Here is a 15,024-nt window from a genome sequence, read left to right on the forward strand (position 1 = left end):
GGAACTGAACTGTGGCTGCACATCCACTGAACTGTGGATACTTTAGCTCCTGCTCACAATACTCATTGGTACCAGCCACACTGCTGCTGAAGAGCTGGGCTGCAAGATGGACCTTCATTTTCTGATTTCACCACCGAATGAGTGTCATTTTTAGTTTCTTGCCAAGGCGCAAGTTTTCCTTCTCCTGAAGCTTATGGAGCTCCTCAGTGTACTGCCACCTTATCTGCTGGCCATCTTCTTTTACCAGAACCTCAACTGATGAGAACACATTCAGAAGAAGCTTGAATATTTGACATGAATCCAAGAGCACATGGACTTTTCATGTGTGATTCTCAGGATGAAGAAAGTAAGATCTCATTTCCATGATGTCGCAGTTGGCACTGAGCTCCCTGATCATTTCTAAGTTTTTGGATAGTCCATCACATGCCAAGGAGACAACCCTAACTCCGATTGCATGAAGCCTAACAAGGCTCACTCGGATGTTTGCTGTCTCTGCTCCTGTCATGCTGTTGATAAGAAAGTAAGCAATGGGGATCTTCCAAGACTCATTGATTGCAACATCCATGAGGACCAATGCTTGTGTTGCCACACAATTTTCCATCTCACCGGCACCGAAGTAAACATAGCCATGAATTTGGTCCCATGTACATTTCATCCATCATCAATGAGCAACTTTCTTCTTCTCAACTACATGACTTTTTAAAGCTGTGAATGAATCAACAGTAAATCCAATATCTGCAGAGATGCTACTGTACTGTTTTTGTATGGTCTGAGGATGAGGCAAAGCCAAGTGAAACTTCTCTGACGTAGTCATAGGTCTTTGGAGAGTGGAAGTGCAGTGTTGTTGCGAATTGCTTCAAGTTTTCGTAAAACACTGACTTTTTCTTCTTTTGTATTCTCTGAAAGATCTCTCGGGGAACATCATCAAGACTGCCAAGAAGAGAGGCACATTCAGTCTGCCAGCTTTTCAACCTTAGCTTTTTGTGAGCTGCACATAGCTTTTCCTCTACTGCAGAAGCTTTCCTTTTAAGTGTCCTTGGAGACTCCGAAAGCAGTAGCAGTGATCACTCAGAGAGCAGCTAGGCAGCTGTGTTGACATGGTGTAAGAATGACCTGATGCTGAGTCTGCCCAATATAAACTCAGATTTTTTGTTGAATGCTGCTACTCAAACCAATATTGCCAAAGACATTTGCTGTCAGAGCAATGTCATCATGCATGACATCTTGAGCAACAGGCCTGTTCAGGTGTGTCTTCCATCATCATGACATAACTCTGATCGGCAGCAAGACTGTTGGCTCTACTACCATTGTCTAACCTGCAACTTCCTTAATGCTATTTACAACAGAAATAGGGCGGTCACTTACCTCCTCATTGATACTTACCAAGCCTTTTCGTCTTGGCTGTTCTTCTTTGCCCTTGGAGAGAGAGAAAATGGTAGGCATGGTGGTGTCCTTCAGGCATGTCACTTCCTGCTTTCTTACAGTGCAGACGCTTTACTGCTTTGTCTCACCCCTGCTTGTATTTTTCTGCTGATATTCTTGTTTTTCTTCTGCGATAAACTATGAGCAGCGGCTCCTGGATACTTATAAATCACTGGGACTGTAATCTTTTGTATATATAGTGGGCTATTGGCATATTTAAACATTTTTATGACCTCCTCAGTACTATGTGAGTGAGGCCTACCAACAGCCCAAGCCTGTACTGAAGTGACTGGGAATGTGGCACTTAGCCAAAGCTAATTAGAGGCAAGATGCACCCCTCGTCCATAGACGACTACCACAAATTTCTACAGAAGATTACAGTGCTGGAAACCAAAATTCACCAGTTAGAAGTGAACATGGAAGTGAATGGACTATATGGGAATGACACCATGTTACCATGGACTCAGAACAGTGGACAAGAGCATACTAACACATGGCTAATTAGCACCAACAAGTCTACCAAGAAACAGGAGGGCTGTGTACGGGATAATACATCTACAAGTGGTAGTCGTCCCTGGAATTCTCTTGGTGCAAAACCTAAGAGTAAATAATTTCCCTGGCAAATGGGAGGACGAATAGGCTGGCCTGCATTATCATCCAGACAGAGTGCCTCTTCAACCCCTGTTCTTAATAAGACACAGCCGTGGACAGCTACGAAAGGGAGAGGTAACAACAAACCTCCCCAACAACCAAGTGCGCACCTGCAGAACAGATTTTCTCCACTGTAGGACCCTGGATCTCTGTCTGATGACCTGGATAACCTCTCTCATCTTCATACAGCAGGGTAAGGACTGAGAGGAAATCTGAAAGTGAAAGGCTGCAACGAAAGCTAACAACTGGGCCTCAAACTCTGATTGCGGGTGACTATGCTGTAAAAGATTTAAGAAGCATGTGCATTAAAAACACCAAAATACTCTTGTTTCCCCCCCAGGATATGGTCTCTGATATGACTGAAGGAATCCTGCATATCATGGCTCCACACTCAACTGTGAAAAACGTCATAGTGCACATAGGTACCAATGATGTTGTGAAACAACAGTCTGAAGTACTGAAACAAGGCTTGATTGATCTGTTGAACACAATCAGCTCTCTGAATACTGAGGTGTTTATCAGTGGCCCTCTACCACCAGTCAGAAGATAATTTGAGAGACTCAGCACATTGTTGGCACTGAACACATGGCTCTCAACTGCATGTACTGTCCATTCACTGCATTTTATTGACCATTTCAACTTTTTCTGGGACCACAGACATATTTTTAAGGCAGATGGACTTTGCCCTGACAAGTCAGGAGTAAAATTGTTCATCTCTAACCTATTTACTTCCTGTATTGCACATCTGATCCCTACTACCAAGGACAACGGACGAGGAATCAAAACAAGAAGACATAACAGAACGGATGTCATGCGGAAACCTTGAAAGAGAGCCACATCAGAGCCAAAAGGAAGAGTCTCCACCCCCCTCACCAGCTATCACCTCTGAGGATTCACCTTCTTTACTCTTCACACCTTATCAAATTTAGCATCCATTCCTCGTCAGCCACAGCCTGTCCCAAAAAATTGGACAGATAATGCTTTTAACACACTAAATTTAGCTTTATTAAACATGTCTTTGGCAGGAAAAACATTTTTAATCAAAGATTTAATGTCAAGCACAATCTTGATTTTATGTTTTCAACTGAAACTTGGTTAGACCAAGATAACAGTGCAGCTGTTCTTATTAAGTCAGCCCCTCCCAACTTCAGTTTTATGAGTGAAGCTAGAGTGCATAAAAGAGGAGGTGGAGTTGCCATTTTGTTTAATGATTCCCTCCAATTCAAGCAGATGTCTTGTGGAAATTTTGTGTCTTTTGAATATGTAGCTCTTCAGTTGAATTCCTCTTCTTGAGCTATATTTCTAGATATCTACAGGCCACCTAAACACTGTGCAACCTGTTTTGATGATGTTGCTGAACTGCTGTCTGTAATCTGTATTGACTTTGACTGTGTAGATATTGTTGGTGATTTTAATATCCATGTTGACAACCCCCGAGATAGTGGCACTAAAGATCTGTATTGTGTTCTTGATAACTATGGACTGACTCAGCATGGACTGACTCAGCATGTGACTCAGCATGTGTTGCTCTCTTTGATCATTCCTGTGTTTTTTGAGAGCACTATTTCCCTGAACACAAATGTTCAAACAGAAGTAATCACAAAACAGTATATCACAGAAAACACCAGTGAAATATTTATTCAGGCTTTCTTTTCCACATCCGCCCTCACTTGGGTCTCAGTCAGTGAGCTTGTAGATAATTACAATTCTAAAATTACAAATGTTATTGATGCCATTACACCCACTAAGGTAAAAGTTGTCTCTGTTAAGAAAAGATCTCCATGGAGAAGTGCCACACTGGTAAGAATAAAAGACAGAGAGTGTTGAAAAGCTGAACACAGGTGGTGAAAAACAAATCTCCACATTCATTATGACATCTATAAAGAGACTTCGAATGTATAATTTGGAACTGAGATATGCAAGGCGGTCCTTCTCTGACATCATCGCCAAAAACAATAATAATGCATGTGCCTTGTTTGCTACTGTCAACAGGCTAACAAACCCTACTGTGTCAGTAACCTCTGAACTTCTCAGTGCCTCCATATCAGGTACAGGGTATGTGTTGTCCCTTTGTCTACTTAAAACCAATTCAAGTAGTATGATACAGTTTTATCCGATCAACCATAAAAACCTGGAGGACATTAAACAACATCTGAAATCCTCCTCTGCTGCCTTGTTATTTTTCTATCAGGCTTTTTCAAAATTGTTTCAAACTGCATGGCCTCAGATCCTCTACAAATTGTCAACACATCTCTTCTCTTAGATGTCTTTCCACAAGCATTGAAAACTGCCATCATCAAGCCACTCTTAAAAAAGAACAATCTAGACACTTCACTAATGAACAATTATAGGCCCAGATCAAACCTCTTGTTTTAAGTAAAATCATTTAAAAAGCTGTTTTTCAACAGCTGAACAACTTCTTGGCACTAAACAACTGTTTTGATGTCTTCCTGTCAGGATTTTGACCAGCACTGAGAGTGCTCTTGTTAAGGTCTTCAGTGACATCCACTTAAACACATACAGTGGCAGAATTTCAGTCTTAGTGTTACTGGATCTCAGTGCTGCATTGGCACCGTGGACCACAATATTACTAGACTGACTGGAAAACTGAGTGGGACTTTCTGGCCCAGTACTAAACTGGTTTGAATCCTACTTAAAGGACAGGGACTACTTTGTGTGTATAAGTAATTACACATCTGAGCAGACAAAAATGACATGCGGAGTTCCCCAAGGCTCCATTCTGGGGCCTCTTCTGTTCAAAATCTACATGCCTCCACTGGCTCGGATCACGGAAAACAACAAAATATGTTAGTAATTTCACCTTAACAGTGACAGCACAGAGCATGCTGTGCCCTAATCAAGTATTTAGTAATCTATGTATGTATTTGATTTAATAACGTATGTAATGTATTGTAATGTAATTGTAATGTATATTAATGTATTATGGTTAGTGATGAAGTGATGATTCTCAAAGTGTTCACTGCACAGATAAGAAGTCTTGTAAGAAGTCCAGTTCTGTCTTCACATGTTGAGTATCCACTGGTCCAGACTGTATGGATTACCTAGAGGAAAACTGTATACAGACAAATACATATGTAAAGTAATATATGTGTGAGGTTACCTCCTTCACAGACTTCTTTACATGCAATCAATACAATTTAAATTACTTCAATGTTTTAATTTGCTAAGTTTTTTTTCCTGATTTTTGTTACTGATTATTATTATTTATAAAAAGCACCAAGTAAATTTAATTTCTGATGGAATCCTCTATTATTTATTTACTTATGTATTTATTTTCTTATTTTAGAGTCTTGTTCTATTTCAGTCATATTGATGTGATGTGTCATAAATGATACCTAGACTTTGCATTACTTGTGTCTTTGTCTGTTCAGGGATAACCATTTTACATCAAACATCACTTAATTAGTTAATCTACCATCATTTCTAAGAGCGTCTTAAGTTTTGATGCCTTTGTGAAACACCTTTTAAGCTTAAATACTTTTATTCATTTTGCAAGTCAATAGTTTTGCTATTCTCAGAGTCATACCAGTTCTTTTGTAGGAAAGGTGAAAAAAAGTCATGGGGTCATTTATTGTAATTCCCAAACCCCAAACCCAGTTTCTTGGATGGGCATGAAACTGCCCTGTCTGAAGTTAACCAGCATTTCAGTAAGAGACATCAAGTCACAGAGGTTAGAGTTCTGTTGTGCTCTCCTTACAGTCAGCCAGAGCTGAAGATCACACTTTGTAGAAACCTTATAAAACATGTAGCCGTTCACATTCAGATTCTAGATCAGTTTGGGATCAGTTCAGTAAGCACGGTGAAGTGTTTTATTCTCAAACGCTCAGACGAAGCATTTTACTACAGCTCTTTTCTCTTTCCTTTAGTCCACTGAGTGTGTCAATAAATCAGATAATAAATTCATAGCAAAAACAGTTTCTTGGTGTAGAAATACAACCCTACTCTTCAACAAAACAAAAATACAATACTAAGGACTCTGACAGCAGGTGATACACACAGAGAGATACAAACTCACACATTCAGAAGGATAGGTGGGAAAAAGAAAAAAACCTAAATATGTCAAAGAATGACTAAATGCATTAGTTCTACATTACATGTTGATTAAACAAATAGATAATTCACTTAATACAGATAAATTAATGAATAATTAACAAGCTGATAAACTGGACATAGCCAGTCTTTTACAATACATAAAACACATCTTGTCCTAAATAGAGAAGCACTGGTTGCCATGTTAATCTTTCCAATGGAAAAATATTTTAAATATTTCCCACCAATCAGAGAGTTTAGGTACTGCTTGATCCATCCAGAGTTCAGGAATTCAGGGTCCAGAGAATACAAATCTAAGATACACTGACAGGGATTCAAGCTCACTCTATGTCTCAGAATCAATATCTGGGCAGAGCCACATAAAGTAAACGTAAGTTCGTAAGGACAAGGTGGAGAACAGATTGAATCATATTTGCTCCTGCTGTCAAGTGTTATTTGAGATCTGTGCAAGATCTTGAAGAACCCCTTCAGACATGTTTTAAGACATAAAGAAATACTCTGCTTTGAATAGTTATTTGCGTGTGATTAAAAAAAAAAAAGTTTTCATGTAGATTAGAATTACCTAGTTAGAAATTCTTGAAATGGCATCTCCACTTTCTACCTCACTGAAAAATCCAGATTTTCTGAATATGCAAATATTGTTCATTTCAAAAGTTGAACTGCTGGACAGAAGATGTCTCCTACTTCACTGACAAGTCCATTCTCAGTGTCATGTTGGCCTTTAAATGTAGATGAGTGAGGAGACTCAGACGAAGATCAGTTGAACCCTTGGGCGGGCATTTCTTCAAACACTGTGCGTCACAGTGACAAAAGAACAACAACCTCTCCACACCTAGCCCAACCTTCTTGTATTCCCTCCCACTGAGTAATTAGGATGGACTAAACCATCAGCAAGGGGAGTTTATTATCCACATACACATATATACAAAATTTGGCCAAACTAGTATTTACACATGATACAATTCCCCTCATTAATCCATAAACAATTACACTACTCAATATCTGTATTCTCTGTAGCTTCCAGAAACACAAACATCTGGCATGCCTGCTTGTCATACTGGCCCAACTGCTGATTTATGTTTCATGCTTTGTGTACAACTGACTATCCTGGCTGCCAAGAACCGCAGACCAACGAATCCATCTATGTTGTACAAGCACAGACATTAATACACATAAAGCATGACATTCAACTATATGAGATGGAGGCGTATCACACTCAGTGTATGTGGACTGGAGGCTTCAAGTTTCCACATCACACTTCTGTAAGTTGCATACTGGACCATGATTGGTTCCAAACTATTTGTGACATCAAAAATCATGCTAGTAGGTACACGCATTAAAATCAGATTTAAGAACAGAGAGGAAGCATAATAAAGCATATCTTCCAAATTGTTTAGAAGATTGACCTCAACTCAAAGCTCTACCAACACTTTTTTTTTCTCACGAAAAAATAATCTCATTGACAGAGATGCAGTAAATTATGTTATTCCGTCTGTAATGTAGCTATAATAATAATCCAAACTGTTATAAAATAAAACAAAGTTTAATATAGACTGATCTGTTCATTTTACTACATTTATATTCATTGAAATGTGGTGATATCTGTACATATAGAGCCCCAGAGGCAGCGCTGTTGTTGTGAAGCTTCACTTTGCATTCAGACAAACTAATGTGGCAGCTACAATTCTTAGATTTCATCTGTGAGACTAATATTTATCTTCCAAATGAATTATATAACATATCAAAATGCTATGGAGACATTAGAGCCAGGAATGATTTGATATTTTTTACAACATTCCATTGTTGTGTATATTACAGAGAGGGAAAGTACCAAAACTGGGGGGAAATGTAAAATATACTGGATATAAAATAATAAAAGTGAATTACCTGTTAACACCTGCTGTGTACCAGTGGGCTGCTGCCAGAGATGACTGCTCTGCACCCACGGCTTCTCACTGCCTATGAAGACCAGGTGGTGCAGTCCTTCACCACAATGACTGTCATCCTTTGTGTCATTTTGAGCTTTTCCAGTTTTTCCAAAACAAAAATAGAGCTCCCAGTTATAGCATCTCTGTACACAGAGTTGCTGATATTGCATGTACATTGGGCTTCTGTAGTCTGTTGGTAATTTAATTTTGAATTTGATTTCATCAGTTAATTTTGTATCGCAGGGACTCAGATTTACAGTATTTTATAGACAGTAACCTATCACTACAAAGCAAATAGATAAAATTCTTTAATCAGTTTACCACTGACATTTACCACAAAAACATTAAAAGGTTTTAGCAATTTGGTAGAAAACTTAATAAAGTGATATATTAATAGTCCTCCAGCAAAAATTACAACAGCTCAATTTCCGCCATTGCTGCCGGTCCATATAGAATGCATTCTGGGATACTTAGCTTCAACGGCCCGTGGCTGCCTTCGGCCAACCAACAGTGTGACTTCATCACTCAGTGACTCAGTCAGTCAGTCTGGGACATTTGTGGTTGTAGGGCCGGCCCTGCTGTTGCGGTCCAGCCAAAAATTCTAGAGCTCAAGGTGACGACATCAAACATCTTGTCTTGTCAGAGCATCAATCCAAAACCCAACAAACATATTTCATTCATTATAACATTAGACAAGGAAAACCAGCCAACTCTCCCATTTGAGAAGCTGGGACCAGCAAATGTTTGGCATTTTTGCTTGAAAAATGACTAGCATGAAAAATAGTTGCTGAATAATTTACCATCGATCTACCAATCACTGCAGCTCTCATATATATACTTGTATTATGTTACTGAGCATGAGTTTAAACAGCTTTCTCAGATTTACTATTAACAGTTTACTTTTATTAACACAACCTTGTAAAAAAACCTGATGTTGTATGATCACTGGCATTGGCCCAATTTGTAACAGAAAGCCTTTTTTTATCGTGAAATTTGAATGTAAAAATTAATTTCTTGGTGTATTTTCAGTAATACTGTATTGTAATTAGTTTTTAGTGATGATGTAATGTAAAATCTAATATAGAATTTGATGGGAGAAAAATCTAAAAAGAGCCAGTACTAAATTTATAGCCACTCAGCCATATTCCTTAAAATGTGAAATGCGTTTAAAATGATGTGAAATTTTTACTGCATGTTAACATTTTTTTACGTTATGGATATTATGCACATGCTGTTGCACATGTATATCACACTGTATATGTTATATCAGTACAGTAGATGATTTAGAATTATAGGGGTTGTTTTTAGACTCAAGATTCAAGATTCAAGATTTAGTTTATTATTTTCTTGTGTACTTGCATACACAAAAAAACAAAGTGCTGTTTCTCCCAGCCCACAGCACTGCAACAACAACAGAAAGGATAAAGATATATATAAAAAAAAACCCCTAAAAAACTGATAAAAAAACATATAAATCCCAAGAGAAAAACAAAACAAAAAAGAATGAACAGTTAGCAGTACAGTGCATTTTAATGCATTTAGAGAGAAAGTACATGTCTCAGTTGGATGTTGACAGCTGGTGCATGTCAACAAGTGACCAGCACTGATGGGGGAGTTATGTAATCCATTTTGCTCTTCAGAGAACGAACATTAGCCAGCATGACTGTTGGAACTTGCACTCCTCCACTCTTCCCCCGCTTTCGTGTCCTGTCACACTGCTTTTGATGTTTCCTCTCTGGCGCAGCGCCAGGCAAGGCCTTGGTCTCCTTTGGGCCCACTGGATGTAGGGAGACCAAGCACACTCAGTCTGATTTAGCTTTCTCAGCTGGTCTTTGTTATGAATGTCCAAAGAAACTGACAGTCCCAGACATATTTTCCTTGCACTCCACACGATGACACAGACGTACACATAGTCGGAACTATGAGAGGCTGCCACAAACATTGGTGGTGCCGCGATCTCACCAGCTCATGGAGAGAGAGAGAGAATGCCACCAACAAAGACCCCTTAATTTCTCTTCTTGTCTTCACAAAACAAACTTTATGTTAGCTTCCCCAGTGCAGTTTCTTCTTTGGAATGTTGTTAGCAGGTAGCAGTTAGCAGTTGTCAGCTAGTTAGTTGTTTTGATTTAAAAAATGTACCCAAAGATGATATTCCTCTTTTGTTCTTGCTGATTAATGCTGTTACCTCTTCTTTAGAGTCCTCTCTGAGGATTATTTGAAGATTATTTTGCAAAATGTCTCACTTCTTAGGTCCAAGTTTGAGCTATATTCAGGAGATCATTTCTGCTGCAGCTACTCTCTCTCATAGAACTTTTTTTTCTGATTTATGAGAGCGGCGGTGTGGGTAGACAAACTGTTCTTGGATCTGGTTGGCAAAGGTTGTGAGGGGTCTGCATGGACTCAGAAGGTGTACAAGTTCCGGGAGGTGGGCAAGTTTGAACCAACTATCTTCTCTGCAGAGCTCACTGAGCCTGGTTTTGTCCCAAACCAGACTGTGATGCACATACATAGAATAGATTCAGTGATTGCTGGATGAACAGCTCCAGACAGACAGATTAAACACTCTCAGATACCCAGCATTTAAACAAATCCAGTATGCCTAAAAATGTATTTATAAAAAGGAACATTTAAAAGCATAGCCCCATATAGAAAAAACTCAACTCAAGCAGCATGTTCACTTCCTTATAACGCCAGGATCCCACTGGGTGCATCTGCATCGTGTTCCAGCTCTTTATTCCGTACTTCAGAAGTGGAGCATTTTGACTGCGGTCGAGCCAGCAACCTTTTAAATTCAGTTACACTGCTACTACAGTAATCACGGCCACCTGGTCAAAGCCAAACAAGCATCTTTAGGCTACCATAATTACTGCAGTAGCAGCGCAACTAAACCGCCCAATTTGGTTGACTCGCTCAGATTTTGTTGATTTGGTCATTTTCCTTGCTTTTTGCTCTTTATTTGTTTTAATTGCGTTTATTGTTGATACATGATCGGGACTCTGCAGAGGTTGTTTTATTTTGAAAATTGACCGGATAGTCTGTCTTTTAATTTGAAACAACGGATGAAGCTCGATCTGCTCTGTGCAGCTTCTGAAATGCGCTGCTGCGTGTCTGGTGGGATCACACGCATTAACTAGAGTGGCTGCGATCAGCTCCGGCAGCCGCGTTGGAGCCAGAACGCAGCACAGACGCACCTGCTGGGATCAAGCCGTAAGACTAAGCTCCTGGTTCTAGGTTCTCATGGTCAGCGCTGTCTGCAGAGATGGTCTAACTTCATCTGAGATTAGAGGAGATTGCCCTCACACACACACACACACACACACACACACACACACACACGCACACACACCTCCCAGTCAGAGAGCCTGAGGCTTTATCTTGCATCTGAGATCAGCAGCTCAACACTCCTCCTGGACCTCCTCAAAGAGATAGCAATCTAAAACGCTCCTCTGTCGTCTGCTTTATCTGCAGAGGCTGTTAATGTGGCTCATTACTCCCGCAGACTGGCTTTTAGCTGGAGGTAGAAAGATGGAGGACACCTTCAGATCCCCCCCCTCCCCTCCATACCTCACACCACCCTGCAGCATATTTCCACTTCCTCATCTTGAAAGCATCAGCTGAGGTGTGTTTATCAAGACAGAGCCGCTGTTTTCCAGCTCTCACACACTTGTGTCCAACAACACCTGAGCTGCCTTTAAATGCATCACTCAAGAGCTCAAGAATGGGAGCTGCTGATGGAGGCAGCAGTGCAACACATCACCTTCTCCACCCACACTCTTCTCTTGCCCTTACTAATACTAATAATGTTTCCCTGGTTGACCTCCAGGAGAGGAGTTTCATGTAAAGTTTAAGCAGTGCGAGTCATGCAAAAGCCTATAACAATTATTTGTGTTATTGATTTTTCTGTTGATTATTTTTCCAATTAATCATGAGTCTCTCCACCCATCGCTCAGAAGATTCTGACCATGCATATGCCTAAAAGTCTCCAAAATTTTCTTTTTTTTGTTTTTTAAATTTGCAATTTCATAGATTCTGAATTTTTTAATTTTCTGTTATTTATATACTGTTATGATGCTGGATGCTAAACATGGTCAAAGTTCCAAAACTTAAGGTTAACGGATATACAAATGCTCCCTGCAACTCAGTTCAACATGCTCTGAATGCTTCGTTTGCAACGTTTTTCTCTACCTTGCTGACGAGCTGACGTCGGCTCACACGTCGGTCACACATGCCCAGAAAAAGCCGTGTGTTTACATTGTCCACTCTCATATTTCAGATCAGATTCTGGCTCAAATATGTATGGATGGACTTGAGAAGTTGACATTTCTAGCAAAGAACGAAAAAAAAAGTAGTGAAATCCTGCTACTATAGGGTTTTTTCACAGTTTTTTGACGTAGCCTCAGCAGCCGGCAGAAGTTGGCCATGACGGATCTTAAAGAGACAGGAGCTGAAACAGCCTGTTTCAGACAGAGGCTGAACTGAGGGGTTATGTAAAGGGTCAGTATGAGACTATGGACAACCCCTTTGAACCATTTTTCCGCCGTTAAAATAACAAAAGTGTTTGTGGGCACACCTTAAATGCACTTGCGCCATGCGCTTCAGACCGTGCGCTTTAGATCGTTAAAATCATAATCTTTTGAACTGTAAAGCATGCAAAGATATTCCAGTAGTAGTAAAAACATAAATCTGGAAATGTGCAGAATATGTTGCCTTTAAAGGTAGAGTCAGTGATTCTAATCCAATACACTTTTTGCCAAATTCAGCTAATATCTCCTCATGTTACGCTAGCTGTCTGTTCTCTATGTGCGCTGAAAAAAAATCCAGTGTTCATACACAGCAGTGGCTTGGAGCAAGCCACACAACACTACTCCAACCAATCAGCAGCAGGGGGCGTTCATGCTTGTCCACAGAAGTCATCAGAGCAGTACGAGGACGTGACAATCTCCCCTCTCCAACATCCGTTGAATGGTGGAGGAGGGCTGGCAAACTGGAGAGAGAGAGAGAGAGAGAGAGAGAGAGAGGTTGTGGCCAGTACACTTGGAAAGTGTTTTCTCATGGAACAGATAAACTCCAATTTTATTAAATGTATCAATCCACACTGGATCTGAGACAGTCTCATGGAGACTCCCTACTTTTTTTTTACACTCCAAGTCTGTTTCTGACCCGTTTAGTGAACTGTCATCTCTGCATGCAGCTGTTTAAATTACACAGATATTCCACTGTATATGTGTTATAAACGTATTAATCGCATCAATAATTCAATAAATACAAACACTGTTGATTTCTTCCTGTGGAGCCAACATGTAAACTATTTAGGGTCAGTGAATTTCTTCTGCAGCTGACAGACGGCGGCTCCTGTGCACAGATACTGAACGCAGGTCGAGAGTGTGGATGGACTATTGTACTCCCATGAGATGAGTGTGATGTGTGAGAGGAACAGAAGTGACTCTACGGCTGACACATTGCTCTGGATTCCACCATATTTCTCTTTTGGTCGTTGCCTTGGCAATGCATGTCCATTCATTTTGGGGGGGGGGGGCGGAGCTTCTGAAAAAGCACAAAGGGAGGGGTGTATTTGATTGGGTGTTTAGTCTAGAATGACTGACTCTAACTTTACTGAGGGAGAAAAGTAGATGTCATGTTGTAACAAGATCGTTGAACTTTTTTTGTGGAAAAACCATTTTAGACACAAATGATTATTCAAGAGTATTTAATACACATCTTAAAACATGTCTGGAGGGGATCTTTAATTATTTTATTTTATGTTCTGCTCACATGCTTAATTTTCCTCAATGATGTTATAATCCCTCAAATTACCACAAACTTGTGCTTCTACAGACATTATGCGTCTTTAAAAGGGTTTTAATCTTTAACACACTGAAGAAATTAGAACGTGTGCTGTGTTTAAAGTAGATTCCAGTTAGTGGTTTTGAACTTTTAATGATCAACCTCCTGTTTTAGTGTTTTAGTTACGTTTTTTAGATTTGATTGTGTGACCCAGACCTCCAACCAGGTTAAGAGAATGATGTACCAGTTCAAGGTAACACAGCAATTTAGTAATTCATTAAAGCTGTAGGACTCATGAGAGACAGATTTGAACGGTCAAAAATCGAAGCAGCGCAGAAAGAGATGTCCACACTTTTAATCCTTAGCATGTGTTGAGCCCCGAAAACATTGGATTCTTCATTTCCCATGATGCCAATCCATAGCATCCTTTCATTAGACCCTTGCTGCATGCTAAACAGACATGTCTTTCAAACCCCATACCTTTAGTCTGTAATGCAGGCTTTCTGGCTTTTTATTAATTTGTCTTCAAGCTAAGGCTTACCCTGCCAACATCACTGGGACATCATCATAACTGTTTACTAAGACTTGACAAAGTTACTCCAGAGACACAGATGACTTGATACAACTGTTTTCAGAGGCTGAGTAGTACTTACCATGATGGGTAAACTGACCTTGATGTGTAAAATCAGTGGAGTGTAGTTTGAATAATATAAATATATAATCTAACCTGATCAATCAATCTGAATAGAAACATCTATAAAGGGTCAAACATTTCTGATACTCCTCTTGCCTTCAATAAAAGTCCAAGGGGACATTTAAAATGGAGAAGGGCATCATTCCTGAAGGTGTAAAAGCTTGTTTCACACCACAGTGCACAACAAATAGGTACTCTGGCAGTGGTGAGTTGTGCGCTCGAACTGATTGCTAACCAGAACGCTCACCACTCCAGCCCAGCGGCAAACGGCTGGAATTCACACTTTATCACAGCGTGCAGCGCTTCCCACCTTTACACTTTACAGTACATTATGGTTCATTGCTCATAATGGAGACTTCTGGGAATATAAACACCCTAAAAAGAAGAATTGGTTGCTTTGCCCTGGGAGGAAGTGTTATTACTTTTGCTGAGTCATGAATAATGGATCAAGTTGCTGTATAATCCCTAGGCGAT

This window comes from Thunnus maccoyii, chromosome 24 (assembly GCF_910596095.1).
Source record: "Thunnus maccoyii chromosome 24, fThuMac1.1, whole genome shotgun sequence".
Classification (NCBI taxonomy): Eukaryota; Metazoa; Chordata; class Actinopteri; order Scombriformes; family Scombridae; genus Thunnus; species Thunnus maccoyii.